The sequence below is a fragment of the Apus apus genome, chromosome Z (genome assembly GCF_020740795.1).
Source record: "Apus apus isolate bApuApu2 chromosome Z, bApuApu2.pri.cur, whole genome shotgun sequence".
Lineage (NCBI taxonomy): Eukaryota > Metazoa > Chordata > Aves > Apodiformes > Apodidae > Apus > Apus apus.
The window spans coordinates 55,681,427-55,701,387 of NC_067312.1; the positions used below are offsets into that span (position 1 = coordinate 55,681,427).

The 19,961-nt window shown below is 44.7% G+C and overlaps 1 protein-coding gene across 9 annotated transcripts in view; it reads right to left on the reverse strand.

The window, feature by feature from the left end:
* The window catches only part of ELAVL2 (ELAV like RNA binding protein 2), an 89,427-nt gene extending 76,181 nt beyond the window's left edge, over positions 1–13,246 (reverse strand). For 4 of the 9 annotated variants that reach the window (XM_051643243.1, XM_051643242.1, XM_051643245.1 and 1 more), the window contains exon 1: positions 12,503–12,538. The gene's annotated coding sequence lies outside the window, so the exon portion shown is untranslated. Of the gene's footprint in view, positions 1–9,387; positions 9,407–10,541; positions 10,553–12,502; positions 12,746–13,225 lie in introns of those variants that run through there. The other 5 variants (XM_051643249.1, XM_051643246.1, XM_051643251.1 and 2 more) reach the window with 5 other exon arrangements.
* Positions 13,247–19,961: the final 6,715 nt, after the last annotated feature.

The window sequence follows — 19,961 nt, forward strand, 5'->3', positions numbered from 1 at the left end:
ATAGCAAGGAAGCAGCCTGCTTCATAAACTCTACACAATCAGCTAAGCACAGAGGCCCCTCTGCTATGAGAGTAGCTTCTCACTATTTAGTCAAATCTAGTTTTCTGCTACAGACAAAGCATCCATTTTTAAAAAAAACACCTAGCAGCAGAAAGAAAGGCTAAAACTCCCAACTAAGGTTACCTGCTACAGAGAAGCCACCTGTGGGAAATTACTCCTATGGAACACTTTACCCAGTAGCTAAAAATCTGGTCTGGCACTTTTTTTAGTTCAAGAAGCTGTGGAAAATGTCTTTTCAAGTTAGGAGATATAGTATGTAACTTCCCTGGCCAAACTTGAGACCTAAAAAATATTGCCACTTAGCATTAAGAAAAAAAAATAAAAAATTGACAATATTTGCTCATCCACCTTCAAGCCAAAACAGGGAAAAACTGTAGTAAGTAGACCATCAAGTAAAATAAGCCTTCAGACCAACTTTTTTAATGTTTAACATTGCAGTATGTTGATACCACCAGAGTTTAGATTTGGAGGTTGTCACTTAAGACTAGTGCCAGAAGAGTCAAGTAAGCCCATCATTTCCTCAGGTCAGGAAAGAAAAACAGAACTGACACAAGGAAGGGTACATCTGGAAGTTTAGGACTCATGAGCTGTACTCACTGTCTGCTGAGTTTTCAAAGAGCAGGACAAGTTACATGGAGTCAGGCATACCTTAACAGATGTCCCAAGAGACTGATCAACGTAAGAACATGGAACTGTTGCAGGAAGTCCAAAGGAAGGCCATGAAAATGATCAGAGGTCTGGAGCATCTCTCTTATATAGACAGGCTGAGAGAGTTGGGGTTGTTCAGCTTGAAGAAAAGGCTCCAGGAGACATTAGAACAGCCTTCTAGTACCTGAAGGGGCTACAAGAACATCGGAGAGGGACTTTTTACAAGTGCTTGTAGCAACAAGACAAAGGGGAAGTGTTTCAAAACTGTTTGAAAGGCAGTAGAATTAGGTTAGTAACTAGGAAAAAACTCTTTACTGGGAAGGTAGTGAGATTCTGGAATAGGCCACCCAGGGAGTCTGCAGATGTTCCTTCACTGGAAGTGTTCAAGGCCAAGTTGGATGGAGCTTGGAGCAACCTGTTCCAATGGAAGGTTTCCCTGCCTGTGGCAAGGGGGTCGGAAGTAGATGATCTTCCAGCCCAAACCACTCCATGATTCTATGATCAGTTTTACAAGTTCTCAAATTTGGGTCACAGACACTGCTCAAACTGTTAATCTTGCATTCAAATATGAAAAGTATCTTCACCCCTTTGCTACATCCATGATACTTAAAATACTTTTCAAGAAACAGATGCTCTTATTCCCATTTAAGCCTGTTGTACTACTTTTGTATTTCTGCATATATTTCCATATTGAGGATTAAATAACCCTTCAATCTTCAATCCATACACATTACAAACACCTATCATCTGTATTGAAGTGTTCAAGGCTGCTCAGATAGTATTACATGTTGTGTAAAACATGCTATACCTGACTGTACCATTTCATATCCATTTATGTAGGTCAATGGAAAGTCCTGCATATATGTACTGCATTTCATGGCAATTTACTCATAGTTACCTTAATTTGGACTAAAAGTATGATTAGAATCATGTGCCTACAGCTCTTCCTGATTTTTTAACAGCCAGATTTTTCAGATGTATACAGATACAAGCAGCACAGCCCTCTTAGATAAGCAAGTCAGGAAAAGATATATATATATACACATACAAACATATATAAAATACAAATCTTTAAAAGGGCAAGTGAACCAAATTTAACAAACCAGATGACAGTTACAATTAGGTGGTCATTAATTTTAAGTAGAATATTAGAGCAATTACTAGCAACAGCCATTAAAATTAAGTCCCTGATCTTGGGCACTCTGACAGTACACAAGATTACATGAGACCGATACACAGAAGTTTATGTAAAATTTGATCATGCACAGTTAAATTAAGTCAAAAAAAGGAAACTGCTCCTACAGAAACTATCTGCTCATTTTCTATCCTCACACATTGCTTCAAACAGCAAACCTGGTGCATTTGATCATTTTGTGCACTTCACACCAAAGACAAGCAATTTGACTTAGCATTTCTTCAGGAGTATCAACATCCCTTATTTGAAAACACCTAAACATGTTTCAAAACTGGTAGTCCTTACTTCACCTTGCTACACACATCCCATGTTTGTGAAGATGAAAAAAAGACAATTCGCCAAAAGATGAAAAACAAGTTGCACTTGTACCACAGCAAAAGCCTGCAGTATTTATTCCTTTTATAACAGCTACTTCTGAAAACTAGATTATCACACCCAAAAATTAATAATGGAATCTACATTTCTCCTAATGTTACCAAACTTTGACAAAAAGTCCTTGTCACAGACACTTTATCGTAGATTCACAAAATGGTTTGTATTGGAAGCAACCTTTAAATATTGCCTACTTCCAATGTCTCTATCATTGACAGGGACACCTTTCATTAGATTAGGTTGCTCAAATGTTTACATCCTGTCTGCACTGTACCACTCAATGTGGAAGCATTTGCTATCTCATAAACCTGCATTCTTCAAGAAACCTCCCACATATAAAAATTAACCCTACAGCCATTATAATTTCAGCAGGTAAGAGATACTTGATCATCAGCACTGTATCCAAAATCAGCCTTGGTCTCCATCAGGATGGCTAGCTTTATACCCTTAAGCTGCACTGGTTCAGAGGAATTCCACTACAAGAACCACTCTCCTTATAAAAATAGCCTTTACCAAGCACAAGCACAGTCCACTTAATTTTCTTTCAGTTTGCTCAACTGTTACAGAAAAAAATTCAGCTACTCAGATGGTTAATGAGGCTGTAATTCTCATCTTGCCTACGAACAACTCAACCATGGATGCAGTCCAAGGCAAGTGCTATTGCTATGCCAAGTTTCACAGTTTAACTATCCAAATGCAAAAGCAGCTTCTAGAAGTCTTCCTCACTTTATGCAGTTCACTTTGTCAGCAGCTTTCCAGTACCCTTCAGAATGAGTGCACTGGCCAGATTATCAACAGCAGTTTTAAGTCAGGATCTCAATTTTGGGTTCTATCTCAAGGCACATCAAAATGAAAAAGTTAAAAACTCCTTAATAAACTATTTCTTCACTATTGCATGCATGCAGTGCATGCATAGCTTGTTACAAGAAGCATATGGTGTTTTAGACTTATGACTTTAGTTGTCCCTCTTTTGGAAATAAGATAGCAGCTTCTGATGCACATTTGGGTAGAAAGAAACTACAGTAGGAAGTCTAACAATATTTCTGAGCATGTTACTAGAGATAAAAATATTAACCTTAACTATAATTATTGAATTAGGATTTTAAGATTTAAATTTAGAAGTTTTAAAAGCCCTTCTTAAATGAACTGTGATATGCAAGCAATAGAGTTCACCTCTTACCTTTCAACTAGTTACACTTGCTGGTTCAAGACTGCAAACAAACAGCAGATACAGGAGAAAGTAAATAAATCCCAAGATCTTGCTCTGCCTTTAAACTGACTGCTGCATATGAAATTTAACGTTAATGGATTAATTAAAATGGGTGACAGCACTAGTCTTCTGACATTTCAAAAGAATGAACAAAATGGATGGCACTGAAACAAGGACAAAAACACAACATGAACAAAGTGAAAGCATGTTTGCTGCTAGCATTCTTGTGATACAGTACCCATTTTGGTGCAATGGCTATGCTTGTATACGCTCAAAGCAAATTCAGAAGTCCAAATATCCCCTAACAATCTTCTCCTCTGTCATGACAGCCACAAAACCTACCTCCTGCTGCACCCAGCTTCCTCATCAAAATCACCCCTTTACTAGACCAGAGAAAGGTCTAGTAGGGAACCTGTTCTCCACCTGACACGCACTTCTCAGTCTATCCTATAGCAGTGGTACAGGAAACTTTACTATTTCTGTAGGGTAAACAGGAGCATTTGTGCTCCTCTGGCTCCACGATCTATCAAAAGCTATTTGGCCATTCATACTATTTTCCAAAGGTGCTGCTTAAGCCCAGGCACAACTGTTTCTGCAGCATTTAATGAAGGACACTGGAACTTCAAGAATGCCCTCACAGATATCCTGGAAATATTGAAGTTAACCACAGATAAGAAGTGCAGGAGCACTCACTTTGGTACAGAAGCTAAAAATTACATACCACAAACATCTACAAAACAAAAAGGTGCTAAGCTTATAAGGCCACATATAAACAGTAGGCAGATAAACCCTTGCACTTTTTCTGGTGTTTAGCTATTTAATTTCCCACTTTTGATATCCATTACAGCAAACCTAAAACCAGGTAACTCCGTTTCTTGAAGGAACTTTTTTGGTTCCATTATTAACAGCAGATAAAACCATGAAATCCTTAGCTGACTTTACCTGTATTAAGGTATATTAACCACTTTCCATGTGCATACATAGAAACAAAACCTAGCAGCCTCCAGCACACAGAGACTGACTGTCCAAATCTCACTATACAGAGACACAGCTCTATACTCAAGATTCTCAAAACCACATATTTTTCCCTAAAAAAAAAATATCAGTTTAGCTATCATGAACATTAAAGCTTAGAATGTATCCACTACTCGCCTTGAAATTAAAGACAAGGCTAGCCTAAAGGGTCCCTTTCACATGTTCAAGCCCTGTGACAGGCAGGTACAGTATGAGTATCTGCAAAACCCACTGGAACCACTACCTCATCCTGGCAATTCAGACAGGTGGAAGTGGCATACAGAGTATCCACCTGTTCTGTCATGCCTCATCCTCCCCTACCTTACTCCAGATAGTATGGCAGAAATCTTCAGCAAATCAGTATAATAAAAACAATAAGCAAACGAAGAAAAGCCACAGGGAAGCTGACTCCAAGCACTCCTGCTCACTATAATTCTACCTATGAAAAAAAATTTAAGTAGAATAGTACTGAAAAATATTAGCAGCAGGGTAAGTACTAGGGATGATATTGATAGAGAAGTTGAATTTACATTACTTTTCCTTTTTCATAGCTGAACCTCCTTTTCTCAATTAAGGCATTTGCCTACAAATTTTTATTTGAATTTCCTGGAAATTAACTCAGTTCACCCATTCTGTAAAACAAATCCTTCTAATTTCATTTTTGTCATTAAGATTTAAACAACAAAAGAACATCAGTACTCCACCAATCAAGTAACAGCAGTTTCATACCACAAAAATACATATAATTTATTCAGTAAAATCTGAGTAAGTAGTTGGTTAAACAAACTGAGGAATCTCAAAGCAAATGCAGCTAGCACAGACCTACAAAAAGTGTGTTCAGCACATCACTGTGATTATTCCAGGATGCCTTGAACAGCCTTTCCTACCTCTGTGTAGACTGCTAAACATTCAAATGATTTGTAAAAGGTTTTCCTATTTTAGCAGTACTCAGGTATTAAGTATTGAATAAAATGGCATACATACTTTACATTATGTTCTAGCAATTCAGTAACTGTCACGCATGCAATGTTTCCTAAACCTACTCCACACTCAGCTGAAGACCAGAGAAAGTGTCTGGAGTTCCTAGATCATTCTACAATGTCTCCACAATGTCTTTTAGCTTTAAAGACACTCGGACAAACACTGAAGGTTTACTGGGATATAGCTGCTTTTTTGCACACAGATAATAGTTCTTGCCATGTCTTACGCCTCACCTAGTCTAAGCATCTATCTGCAGCTTCTGATCAGCAGCAACACACCATCTGAGTCACAGCTGGACTGTGTAAGTGAGTGAAGAATCACAAATGTTTTATGATGTGAAGCCTAGGAATGACTCCCAATTATTCTTGTTCTGATCCTAAGTGTGCTGCACTCATAACAGTGAACTACGGTTAAACACCAAACACTCATTCTGACTTTCTATTAGGGAACTGAAGCTTCTTCCAAACACACAGTATGTCAAGGCTTACTACAACTATCAAAACAAATGTAAAACCCTGCTGCTTAAGTACTGGAGTACCACGCGCAATAGGGGCTCAAACAGAATAGAAAACAGTGTGACACTACTTTAAGCTCCATCTAGACAGCTTCAGCTTGTTCCCAGTTGCAATTTTTCAAATATAATGGGAAGGTCTTGCTCGCATGCAAGTTTTGTTATGTAATTACTGCTCCTAAATCTCCAGATATTTTTCCCAGCTAACTCACATTTAGACTGCAAGCTATTTCAAAACTTGATGTGGGTTTAGAATTTTAAGTAAGCTTTGAGAAAGCATGCTTTTCTTAAGATTTCTGCCATAAGCTGTCTGTAACTGTTTCACTTAAGTTTTACATCAGAAAAACTGTACTCCCTACAGAAACACTGACTACTAAAGCCAAGTGTTTCACTGAGGCCACCTTCCCAAGGTGTCCTTTCTGCAGAGCCATATGCCAAAAAGTCTATATGATGCAGCAAACACTTGCAACACTGAGTAAAGACTCAGAATTCTCAGAATGCAGTTATTTAACCACAGCTTCTGTCAAGTTTACCATATTTAGTTGCTCAGTGAAAAATATTAGATGCTATGAGTCCCTGCATATCAGCAATGCCTGCTGGGCAAAAGGAGCTTGCTCAATATTGGCAGTTTCTCTAAGCTTCAGTCAGAATCCATTAAGGAGCCTGCTTCTGCATGATTTTGTCACCAGAAACTCAGGATGACTTTAATTTCAACAATAAGGATTAGGCAAAAAACAACTTGATCTGGCCCACTGGTTGTAGTAACTAAAAGCTATTAATTCTAACTGTTATATCAGCTTCTCCAGAACTAATCCTTCTAAGTTAAGTCAAATGAGGTAGATTCACACAGGCAACAAAGAGGTCAAAAACCATGTAGTAGCTTCCTTCAAAACTGGAATTACAGATGTCAAAACCCAAAACACCATCAGCTAATGCTGCTGAATAGTACTGTGGTTTCCCAATTGATTTTGGGGCTGTCAAGGAAAGACAGCTCTGTGCACAAAGTCAACACTCCCTCACTTTTCAAGTCTTAGCAAAGGCTAGTAACACTGTCTTCTGTAAATACTAGCATCTAACAGAATGCATTAGAACAAAAGAAAAGATTACTTTAAAGCAAGACTAAAATGTATATTGGTAACAAATTGAGTTTATCCATTAGCTAACAATGTTTTATTGCTATGAGGAACATCAGTAGCAACAAATATAATAAAAAGCCATTACACTGTAAAATAGCAAAAGTCCTACCAATAAATGCAGCATTTCAATATCACTGTTACCAGGAAGGAGCCTGCACTTCCATCATTATACTATTTTTACCTGCAAAGTCCACCTCTGCAATGGCATTGACTTATTTTAAGAAGCACAAGAAAGCTGAGTATTCCTTGGGCTTTCAGAACACTAGATCACATGTCATCTATTTTGTACTTAGTCTCCAAATAAAGCAAGCTTAGCTTTGTCCCCTCAAAAATCTAGCTTACCATTACAGGAGCTTTAACAGAATTAAGGCTGAGGCTTCACCCTAGTTTGAATATTGCCATCAAAAACCTCTGAAAGAATCTGAAAGCCTTTTTGTCTTTTTTTTTTAATTTAGCAGCTGTTTAGAACGATTTTAACTCATTACACCTGGCTCACACTGCTCAATCAAGTGTGTTAGTTCAGTTTTTTAAGACGCAATAAATCAATCAATGACAACAAAAAAAATCACAATTGATAAAAGGATCTTCCCCACTCACTGTAAAACAGCCATTAAAAAGAATACAGGGAGAAGAATAAAAATTGATGTTCTCATTATTATGGTTAAGTCACAATAAATCCGCATGCAGAAATATTGCATTAGTATGATTAAGCCAGTAACAGGAAAATATTTACACAAATATGAACATATTGAAGAGGTATCTATCCCAAAGACTAAATCAACTAAAAATCTTTACTGCAAACAGGAAGTATCAACCACTTCACCAGAACAAAAACATAGAAAATAAAGACAGTTATTTCTGAGTGGAAATACCAGTTCAGCTATAAGACATTTGAAGGGGGCATTAAGGCTGGCCTTTGTCAGATTTTAACAAGGATGATAAAAATTCCTTAGCAGTTTCAAGGTCACCGGAATGCCTATAGTTGCAAATGCTCTCAATATTTCACAGCAAAAAACTTAATCCAAGATAATAGTAGATATTTTAAGTAATAAACCATTTTAAATAGTATGTTATATTACCAATTTTGTATTTGTAAACAAAAAGCATTTATAGTTCTTTTGCATAAAATTGATTCAGAATCCCCTCTTAAAAATTATCACCCCAATACATAATTTCCAAAAAGGCCAGGGAAGAGAAGGAGCAGGAAAACTGGATGCAATTTCAGGATTCAGAAATCATTAGATTAAAAGGAAAAACGCTAAACTGAACCTGCTCCAGCTAACAGCCTGGTGTCTTTTTCCTCAAGAGAACAGGTTGCCACTTACTAGAATATTTTCTGGACTCCTGCCATTTAATTTAACATTGGCCATCAAGACAGAGATTAGTAACAAAACGCAATGAAGCATTTTAGCACAAAAAACTGACAACGTTCTACCTTTCAAAGAAACACATACACATTAAATGCTCAGCTCATCGGGATGATATATCAAATGTCATTTGTAAGACTATATCCGGTATTCCTGTGTAGCTACTAAAACCGTATTACCAAAGTTGCCTTCAAAACTCCATAAATACAACAAAACATTTTAATATTATAGACTTCAATTAAATCAACTACGGTAAGATTCCTTCATTTAATTTTTGTTGAATACTGCTTTGTAGTTGGTTTCGTTTTGCCTGTTTGGTTTTGTTGCTTGTTTTTTGTTTTTTTTTAAATTGAGTTTTGCTACTCAAATTATACCTGTATTTAAACGTATGTACAGTAGGGGATTACAGAGGTGAAAGGGATACCGAGCCGTCTCGCTGCTCTGACTAGCTATCTTATCATCAGCGCCATGCAGATGAAACAAAGCCACTTCATTCCCCACACACACAACGTAAGGATGAGGAGACTATTTTTCCAGGGCAGGACAGACTAAAAAGGCGGACAACACAAAACCTCGGTAAAGCCCCCTGCAAAAAGGCGAGGTGACGGGCTGATCCCATCCGCGCCTAGCCGTCGCGAGGCCCTCAAGAACAAAGCAACCTTCGAAATAAAACAGATGTCAAGAGAGCCGTGCACCTACCCAAACCCGCAGCCGTCCTTCTGCCATCACCCGGGCTCCCTACTCCAGCCCCGGGAAGGACAGGGCTCACTTCCACATCCGGACGCCTCCGCACCCCCTCCCCGGCGCCGTCAGGGCGGGCAGACAACGCCGAGACCAGCTTGCTCGACCCGGGACTACCGAGCCAGCGCTGTCACCGAGCCCCGCGGCCCTACCTGTAGGCGCTGCTCCACCGAAAGGTCCCCCCAGGCCGCGCAGCGCTGCGCGCTCCGCCGGCGCGCTGCAGCCGCACAGGTGCGGCGGGAGCTGCGTGCAGCGGCAACACCCTGCGGCTGCAGCACCCCCGGGCAGCCGCTCTGCAGCAAGCGACAGGCCCCGCGCCGCTGCCCCGGGGCTCAGGCGGCGGCAGCTCCTTCGCCAGACAAGACGGCGCGGGCAGAAGACGGCAGATACACTACTGCAGACATCAGCGATCCGGTTAGCGCCAGGTCAGACACCACCGAGAAGGAAGGTGCCGCTTGCAGGAAGAATGAGCTGCGCTCAAGTGGGAGGGCTAGGTGGGGGAGAAAATAATTCAGAGGGATGGTGCAGACAAAACAAAGGGTTTGTTGGAACGATGTTTTGTCCCGAGAACAGGTCTAAACTCGCCCAGTTAGTACCACATGGGAAACGAGGGAGGAGGGGAAGAGGAGAGACACTCAGAAAATCCTGAAAGGTCAAACAAAAAGCGGTGAAGCCCACCAAGCCCCAAAGAGGGAAAAGAGAAGTGCGGTTCGCAGGAAAACAAAACAAGAAACTGTCAGCAACAGAAAGCCCCTTCTTCATCCAGCATTGCAAAGACCCCGGAGTTTGCAACTGGGAGTACAACACAGCCGATACCAGCAGTAAGCCACCGGTCACCTATAACAACCAGGGAAGGCAAGAGTCCCCGCACCATCCAGGTTTTCACCCCTGTTCGGGAGAGAGGAGAGGAGGGAGGAAGGAAACCTGGCCAGGCACCTGCAACCCCTAACTTGGCCTCTCCCCGCCCAGGCCACCCCTCCTCCCGCCATACTTCCCGCGCGGCTGCAGCCCCGCTCCAGATTCGCTTCTCCTCCACGCTTGTGGAGGTCCGGCGTCCCGCTGCCCCTTTGCCGGGACAGCACCGACGGCCCGCCGCAAGCCTTTCCATGACCCTCCGACCTTCCTCCTCCTTTTAGCAACGTACCACCGGCGCTACCCATGCCCGCTGACCCGGGGGAGCGTGGCTACTGCCACCGCCCAAGGATAGGAGCGGAAAGGAGGGGTCCGCTGCCCCGAGGGGGCTGCGCTCCTGTCCGCGGCCGCCTCACCCGCTATGGTGATGCCGGAGTCACCAAAGCTCACCTACCCGGAGCCGCCTCGCTGCAACAGATGCGAGCGCAGCCCGGCTGCTAGCAGTTAAAAGCCCCCACCGCCCGCCCCCGCGGGCGTCGCCTGAGTGACACCGCCGGCGGCCACTCAAGAAGCCTCGGGGCCGCGCCCCCGGCCCAACGGGTACCCTGCGGCGGGCTGCCGCCTGTTCCCCGCCGCAGCGCTAAGGCCGGACGGGCCCCGCCCCGCGGCCGAACACCTGCGAGCGGCGGGCTGCACCGAGCATGATGGGGCGGGGGCTAGAGATAGCTTTTCCCATTACCATCTGTGTTTAGTAGCCTGATCCTCCCCCATCCCCCAGTGGGGTCAGAGACAGCCCCCACAGTATTTCTCGTCTCGCCGGCCTTCCAGGCAGGCTTGCCGCGTTTTCCTGCAAAACGCTGAGCAGCGGAGCTCCTGAAGGAGGAGCTGACGAACCCCCGCGCCGCCGGTCCGACGGGGCGTAGACGAGCGAGCGCTCCACAGCTTCACGGGCAGGCTGACTCGGAGCCCCCGCGGCGGCCAGGAGCAGATGCGACAACGCTGACCCATTTCCCGGCTGCATTCGACGCCGCGGGGACACCCTCCAGCCCCGGGAAAGTCTCCCGAAGCTCCTTCGGGCCCGTCGCTGCCAGCCCTGGAGGAAGTGCCCCCCATAGTGCCAAAGGGGGTGTCACTGGGAGAGAGGAGTACCCGTCCCCGAGGAGCCGCATGGCTTGGTCTGCCCTCTGCCCTCCCGGCGCTGCAACGCTCAAGTCAATATAATTAAAATAAACCGTCTCAACGCTGGCATCACCACTGGTCCTTGGAAACGAGTTGACGGAACACGTCCAACTACCCATCTGCCCTGCTTGCGTGGCTGTCAGATTAATTATTTTAATAGATGAAATAGGTGGGTAAGGAGCAACGCGCAGGGCATAAATTAAACAACAATGGCAGTGCTCGGATCGGTCCTTGCCGGGAGTACACACTGCAGCGCCAGCGTTTACCGTCGCCTCCTTTTCCTCCTCCTGTCCGGATCCTCCCACCGCCGCGGGGACGGCGGGTGAGAGGACGAGAGACGCGCCCCGAGGACGGGACGCCCCATCCGTCCCTTTGCCCGCAGCCCCGCCCGGGGCTGCCGGAGGAAACTTCGCCCGAAAACACCGGAGACCGGCCCCACGATTCCCTCGCTGCTCAGGTAGGACCACGGACAGAGACTGGGGCAGCTGCCGCGCAAATACCGCGCACGCCGCCCCGCGTAGCGCCCCGAACAAAGGGACGCGCCCCCCTCCCACAGCGAGTTAATCATCTATCATCTCCACGAAAAGACGTGCCCCACGCCCCGCCGCCGCATGGACGGTAGTAAATTTCTCGCAGAGAGAGCACACCGGCTCTCCTCACCCCGCTGTCTGCTCCCGCTGATAATACGCGCTGTGGACTCCTGCCGCCGCCGGCCACGTCGTTGTGCGCCGTGACACGCAGCCGCCTCCCAGCGCCTCGGGAAGCCACGGAACGCTGTGCGACTAATGCAATTAGGCGCCGGGGGTCTTACTCCGGGTAATCTGCAAAAGCAGGTTTATCTCCTCAAAGCGATACGCCTGACTTCACCGGCGTCCCTTCGGACGCGCCCCGCAAAAGGCGGCGTCTCCAAAGCTGGAGGGGGCGGGGTGGTGTCGGGAACTTTGCAGCTGGGCCAGGACAGGTATGGATGCGCACGCCGACCTGCCCGGGCGCGGTGCGGTCCCCCGGTTCCAGCGCCTGCCCTCCCCACGCCGCAAAACTTGCAACCGCTCCGCTCCGCAGTCGCGCTGCGATACGAGCGAGCTGCCATATTCAGCCACGCCGTCGACACGACCGGTGTCAATGGGGAGCGGGCAGAAGTAACACACGTTATTCTACACGGCACGCACCTCAAGCGCTCGCACGGACCCTCGCTCGCACACGTACAATCACGGAGAGAATCAAGCCACAACTTACCTTCCTCTCTTCGGCTTTAAAAAAAAAAAAAAAAAAGTAACGGTGCAGTTCTCCCAATAAAGAGGAGTAAGAGCCAGATGAATAGTTCTCTCAAGACAACACACAAGAGCTAAATTGGGGACAGTTCTAAAAGGAAGGGGAAAAAACAAAACAAAGCAACAAAAAAACCCCAAACAAAAAATTCTTTCCCCTCCCCTCCCCCAACAGTCCAACACTGGGGGAAAAAAAAAATCAAGATTAAAAAAAAATAAATAAAATTAAAAAATTAAAAAGGGGTAACTCAAAAAGACAGGACTATCCTCCTTCCGCAAGCCAGTCGAACAAAAAGAAGGGAGGGAGAAATAAAAGAACAAAGAGCAGAGGGACGCAAGGGCGATTTTAAAGACGGTCTCTCTCTCCCACTCTCTTTCCCTCCCTGCCTGCCGGTCCCTTCCTAGCGGCTCGCCGCCGGAGTCAGCTGCTGCATGGCGGAGCGCGCGTGGGGCGGCGGGGGGAGGGAGGACGCCGTGCGCTGCGGTGCGGTGCCGCGCCGTGCCGGGAGGCGGACCGCTCCGCAGATTTATAGCAGCCCCGCCGCCCGGTTCCCTGCCTGCTGCCGCGCCGGGATGCGTGCGTCTGCGTGCCGCGCCCGCCGGCGGGCCCTGGGGGCGCGCGCGGGGGCGTGTGCCCGCGGGCGGCTGCGCTCCCCCCCCACCCTCCGCCCGGCGGCGGCCCCGCGCCTACCCCGGCGCCACGCGCGGCAGCGTCTCCGCACCCCGGCGCAACGCAGCGTGGTGGCGGTGCCACGCGCGCCCATTGGCTGGGCTGCCGCCCTCTCGCCCCGCCCCCGGCGAGGCGACGGCCGCCCATTGGCCACGCGAGCCGCCACTCCGGCAGGCCCCCATGGCGCCCGGTGTCGGGCTGCGTTGCGGCGCGCGGGGCCGGGTGGAGGCGGGGCCCGCGGCCACGCGTGTCTCACCGCGCGCCGCCCTTCCCACGCCGAGCCCGGGGGGCGCGCAGGGGGGCGGGGCGCTGCCGCGGGAGCTGCGCGGGGGGGGTGGCGGCGCGTGCCCACGGCCGGCCACGTGGGAGCGGGGCGGGGCGGGGAGCGGGGAGCGGGGCCGTGCCTGGCGGCCCGGGCTGCGGCCCTGGGGCCCTGCCGCGCCTTCTCGGGATTTTTATGGGGGTTTTTGTTTGTTTTGTTCTGTCTTTCTCCCTCCTATTTTTTTTTTCCGTTCCGTTTTTTTGGTGTTTTTGTTTTGTTTTGTTTTTTTCCAGGTGCTCGCAGTTCTAGCCTACGTTGATGGCAACGCGCGTGTGAAGTTTATATCGCTGCCCAGGCACTGCTCCTACGATTTCCCCTTCTAGGAGTGCATGTATTAATGAGCGATATTCCTTGTAACAAGCATTCAGGGAGGGAGGCAGGGGGGAGGCGGGAAGGGAAGGGGAAGGGGAAGAGGAAGGGGAAGGGAAAGCGGAAGGAGAAGGGGGAAGGAAGGAAGAGGAAGGGAAAGTATGGAAGGAGGCAACGGAGGGAGAGAGGAAGCAGGAACAATAGAGGTTTTACTCGGAATGCAGTCAATTCCTATGTCTTGCACCAAGAGAAGTGTTTACAGAGACAAAGGTGGTGGTGTATGGAAGAAAACCATTCCACATAGCATTCGGAAACATGCCTTTTATTCCTTAGACTGTTTGACCTTCATTGCACTTGATTGTATTTTTTTTTCCAGAATTCAAAGTGCTTCCTCAACATAGGTTTTCTTAGTGTCATTTCTGACACAGAACACAAGTGTATATAATGTATTTCCCATAGCAAAGGATTTATCATGCAGCAGAGAGGAAAGAAATGCTTATTTGGAATATTCTGGTATTTGCATGTAGCAAGATGCAAAGATAAAGAGGCATGTGATTTCAAATAGAGACCTGGAGCAGTGCTAAACAAGAGTGTCCTTGAGTGCTTATAAAAGATTAATATAATGAAAGACAAAACATACTTGTTTATGTATCACCTGTTTCTTACCATTTCCCTATTCTACCACTGTGACAATAACTGATTCCTACACAGGCCCTGATTTTATATTCTATGTAACTAGTTATATGCTGAATGCATCTGATGTTTTTCTAGAACACAGAGTTTTTAGTTGATTATTTACAATTTATCACCCACATTTTGCATCAGCAGCATTCCAGAAAACGGAATAAAACTCCGGTGGAACAGTGCCAACCTAGCAGCACTTACGACCTGAATAAAGAACAGGGTGGGAGTGGCTACTGTCTCAAAGCTGCTTATAGAAAAGTCCTGCATGAAATGATGTCTACTCACACTCTTACTGAAATTGCATGTGCAAATTGTGTTCTCACCAGTGTCTGTTAGTGTTCAAGAAAGTGTTCAAGTGTAAGGTGAGCTTACACTGTTGTTCAGCTTAAATCTGATGCTCACTTTTGAAAGTCTCCACGATTAACAAGAAACTTGCTCATGTCCTTTACGCTGTGGGTACGTACATCAACGTGTTCTGTATACTTTTTTTTTTTTTTTAAGTGATTATTTGTTCTAGGCTGAGTTTTGAACCATGGGTTAGAACAGAGACCGAGTAGAAAACATCTGTAAAACCTATGTGCTGTGTTGCCATCTTTGGAATTGCTAAATTTAGTTGCTGGTTACTTTCTTGCCTTGTCTAGTTTGCACTGAATTTGTTTAAGCAAATGACAGTGTTCCTTAGCAGAAGGTCAGCAATATATAAGAAGAGATAAAGGACAAGGAAAGAAGAAAATAAATAAGCTCTCTGAAATTCCTAAGCAGTTCAATGCATTGAAACACCCCTCCAAAATTATTTATTTAATTTTTTATTATTTAAAAACAGTATGAACACACAGCTGTACTTAGAAATAAAGAAACCTGGCTTAAAGGAAAAGCCAAAATGTGTATTAGAAACCTCAAGATTGTCTTTCTGAACATTGAGGAAATCAAAGGACTCCACTCTCAGCAGCTTCCCTGTCAGGTCTGATAGTCAGGATTCTGATTTTTGTCTTATGCCCTGCTTCCCCCACTCTCCCCACCCCACCCCAAAAAAAAATAAAAAAGGCAAAAAAAGGAACAACCTTCCAGCTGTAATTTGTGACCAATTTTTAACTACAAAAGCCAAACTTTATTTATTTTCTTTCAAGGCTACATTTCTTTGCCAATAATGTATTCCTGTTTTGTCATGTTTGTCAATACACAAGTGAAATTAAGCAGAAAATAGCCGTTGAACTGAATTGACTTGTCGTCGTCCCTTCTTGTCTCTAGTGCATTTTCAGAGGCCCTTGACACCAGCAATGGCAGAAGAAAACCTAAATTCTCCCCTTTACCAGGAAAAACACATTTTTCTGTGAAGCTCCCCTATCTATAGCAGATGTATCTGGAAAGAAGTCTTTATGATTAGTGGTAGCTGGCTGCCTGGACATAGCTTTAAGCTTAAGCTTATTAAATAGTCTTTGCACACAGGAAAACTATAGGAGGAGGGAAGGGGACTATTTGTTTAAGCACGCTCAACCCTCCAACACGAACCGGGAAGTCAGGGAACGGCAGTGAAAGTGGCAATTGCAACACGCTAGCGGAAAGAAGTTTAACACTAGCATACGGGGGCGGGCCGGGGGGGAGCAACAAACCAAGCAACCAAAAGAAAACCAAAAAAAAGGAAAAAAAAAAATCCACCGAACACAAACCCAAGAAACGGAGCAAGCACAGCATCGCGTGGCTGCACGCAGCTCCCGCGGCTCCCCGCGCCAGGGGCTGCATCCAGCCCGGCAGCCCGCGCCGCGCGTCAGCACCACGGACAGCGGCGCGGCCCGACGGCGCGGCCCGACGGCGCGGCCCGGCTGCGGCGGGGCGGCGAGAGGGTGCGCGGGGGAGGCTCGATCCTGAGGCCGCGGCTTGGTCCCGGGGGCAGCTGGCGACTGGCACTGCAGCGACCCAGAGCACGGCACCAAATGGGGGTTTCTCCCCTCCTCCGTCCCCCTTGGATAAAAGCACGGTGAGGTATGTGATGCGCTGTGGCTCTCTGGAAGACACTTCAGGCAAACAGCTCCTGACGAGTGGCGTTACATGTGAAACCGTTCGCTTTCAGTGTGTGTGAGAGTGTGTGTGTGTTCATCCCGAGAGACGCCACGGGTCATTTTTAGAGGGCAAGCTTATGTTTGCTTCCATTACTTTGATATATAAACACAACAGGCATGAAGGCTTCAGAACAAGTCTTCAGACAGACACTTCCTGGTACAAAACATATCTGCATGGGCTCTGCATTTCTGTACTGGTGCCTGATTGTTTTACCTCCTTCTTCTCTTCACAGTCATAAGACATGGAGATAGCATAATACTAAAATAGTATGAACACTGCAACTGAGGCTGTGATATTCTGTATTCTATTCCACAGCAATGTCTGAGCATTAATAAAAACTTTGTCAAAAAGAGGTCAGCATTTGGATGAGGAAAGGGAGGTGTTTAACTTTTTTTTTTTTTTCCACTGAGACTAAAAGGGTATCTTAAAACTCAGTTCCACACAACATAACTATAGCTGCTCAGATTTTCTCTAGACAACTGTGAAACCTCAATCCAGATAAATATAATACCTGAAAGAAGCTGTTTGTTTATTCAAATTGCTGTATGTTTGCTTTACTCTAAATGGGCAAAGGCAGATTTCCACTGCACTACAGCTTAGGTGGCTTCTTTTATTGAGGATTTGTATTTCCAGGGGCGTGTAACACACTTTTAATTGTAAAATGATAAGAATATGTCACCTGCCAGTCAGTCACTGCCATCAACCTCTTTTGTGCTCTGATCAAACGCTTGCACAACAGAGAAAGTGACAGCATCAGGGCACAGTGACAAAGCTGTAGTTTGCACCAAAAGAAGACCAAGGCCCAGAGAGACACTGAAGCTACAGAAACAGCTGTCTTATCAGCACATTGCAGAGATGGAGATGGTTCAAGAGGTCCTCAGCAGATAATGACTTGAATAGGTTTGCAATGCACCAAACTTCATGCTTGATAAGACCAGCCCAGTGTAGAGAGCAACAGAGATTCAGCTCTATTTTATCTCTGCTGTAAATTAAGAAATTGAAATTCAGGTGGCACAGCTAGCATGTTGCTGATAAACCAGGGAAGTAGACTGTCATTAGGATGTTTTAAGCAGAGAGAAATAGGTTTCTCTTACTTGATGCTGCTTTAGTAAAAGCATCTTAACACCCCTATCCCAAAACTCTGCACCAGCAGTACCTGACCTGGGGTGGGGGTTCCTCATCTGTTTTACTGTTGTGACATGTCTTTGAGTCCCAGAACAAACTGTCCATTTGGCTGTCAAGTTCTTTACAAAGCAAAAAAACACTTCCACTCTGAAACTGCAGTAGCATATTTTCAGTTCCCCATTTCCGCTGCAGGAGAAGGAACTGCACTGTTATTTTTAATAAACAAGTCCAGCTCACAGTAAAGCACATAAGCTCAATTCTTTTCCAGACAATAGAAGCATGTGTTTGTGACAAAGATAAATAAAAATTAATTGCTGATGTGAAAAGGATCTTTGATTACCTTCAGAATTATTCACTTGACAAAACATAAGCCATAGTATAACCTTAGACATAAGAGGAGAAAATCCTGTTTCGGACTGTATTTTTTGATTGACTAATGGCATCAGATTAGAATAATGTAGCTCTACCTTTTTCCAGCAGAAATACTTAGTTTAGACTGAATTCAGTTTACCTTTGATCTCTGTGTGTTTTTTTAAAAAAAAAGCTTTGTGGAAAATACAATTTAAAATAATGTAGATAGAGCATATAATCTGAGGTCACAGGGGATTATTTTGTAAAGAGAGGTTGGCTACATTCACTTAACTCCTTGTAATTGATTCCTGAAGAGCTGGAGTAACTGTATGGGCTTTTAAGCCATTATAATACCTAATTTTGGCTATTAAGGCTAACTTTCCATCTTCTTCAGAAAATAATTTAAGACAAGGCTAGCTTTATTTCTTAATAAAAGACAAGTTGCTAGGTACTTATGCCTAGAAGAACCTGAAACCTGAACAGAAACCTAAGGACATACCACTCAGACTTGTTAAGCAGAGGGCAGAAAGGTTAAACCAGTTCTATCCTCCTGATAATCTAACCACCTATGTTTGGCCTTAGCCTGTCACTTAAACATATCTGACAGCAGGAGCTAGCAAGGAAGAAGAGGAAAAGCAGTAATAAGGACCCAGAAGATGACTCATTTATTTGATGTTGTAAGGTTTCTCAGCATCAAAAGGAAAGGCAGAATTGTGTGGGGTGGGAAGGAAGGCACCTTTGGCACATACACTTTGTTGGAAAACCTCTTTCTTTGTCCCTGAAATTTGAGGGCCTTTCTATGGGTGTGTCAGAGTGTGAAACCACAAGGTGACTAGGAAAGAGCAGAAGGCAGATGCGAGTAAGGTCAAACTTGATCAGCAACTTAGGAGGACTGTGTGGTTTTAACACATGCCAATTAGTGCCAAGTGGCTATTCAAAAAGAAAACCTTTATATTTTTTAAAGAGACATTTCAATAGTTCAAACCTTGATTGGTAGTTTTCAGAATACTCATCTATAACAATTTGCCATTGCCCCTTCTAATTTGTGGGGAACATGTAACCAGAGCCTCAGGTGATTGATAACCTTGCCAGTGAAGCATTCTTGGAAGTGAAGAGAAATAACCTTCTGTAAAAGAGACAATCAAAAGCATCAATATTTTTAATGCCGTTTGCTATCCAAAAATAACAAGCCCTTTTAAGTTCTCTAGTGAATAATCCCAAATACTGTCAATTCAGTTAGATTAGTCCTCCACCATAACAATGTTTATCCAAGAAAGAGATGTATGCTTATAAGCTTACTGTAATTAGTATGGTAGAGGAAAATTGACTTAAAAGATGGATTTTACTTTTTCAAAAGCCTGTATTTGTGTTCAATTGTTTAGGGAAAAAGCACATCTTACACAAAGACAGCTTTTTTAGTATGCCAGCATATTTCCTGCTGACAGCATAGTGGAGTAAAACAGTGGCTGTGGCTACTATAATTTTATTGAATAATTCCTTATAAATTCCAGAGTGTTTGTATAATATGTAATTAGATAATTTTCAGATAATCAGATCACATGTGTAGTAGATGGATTTTTCTTTTTTTTTTTTTAGACCTTGCAAAGCAATTTTTAGAATATATTCCACATAACTTTAAGTGCCTAAATATTTTGTTTTATTCACTTAGGATAATACAAATCCAGCTGGCAATTATGATTCAGTAGAGGTACACATGGTGTTCTGCTCTAACTTGTAAGGATAGAAATTTAGAAGATGTATGAAAGTCGTGTATTTTGCTCCTCCTCCAAATAAGTTAATCTCTTTTTAACATGCACCTACTATAATTGGGGAGTGGTGGGAAGTGGATGACTATCTATGCACTCTTCGGAAGGGATGTTAAAAATGCTTTTTTTCATATCATTATGT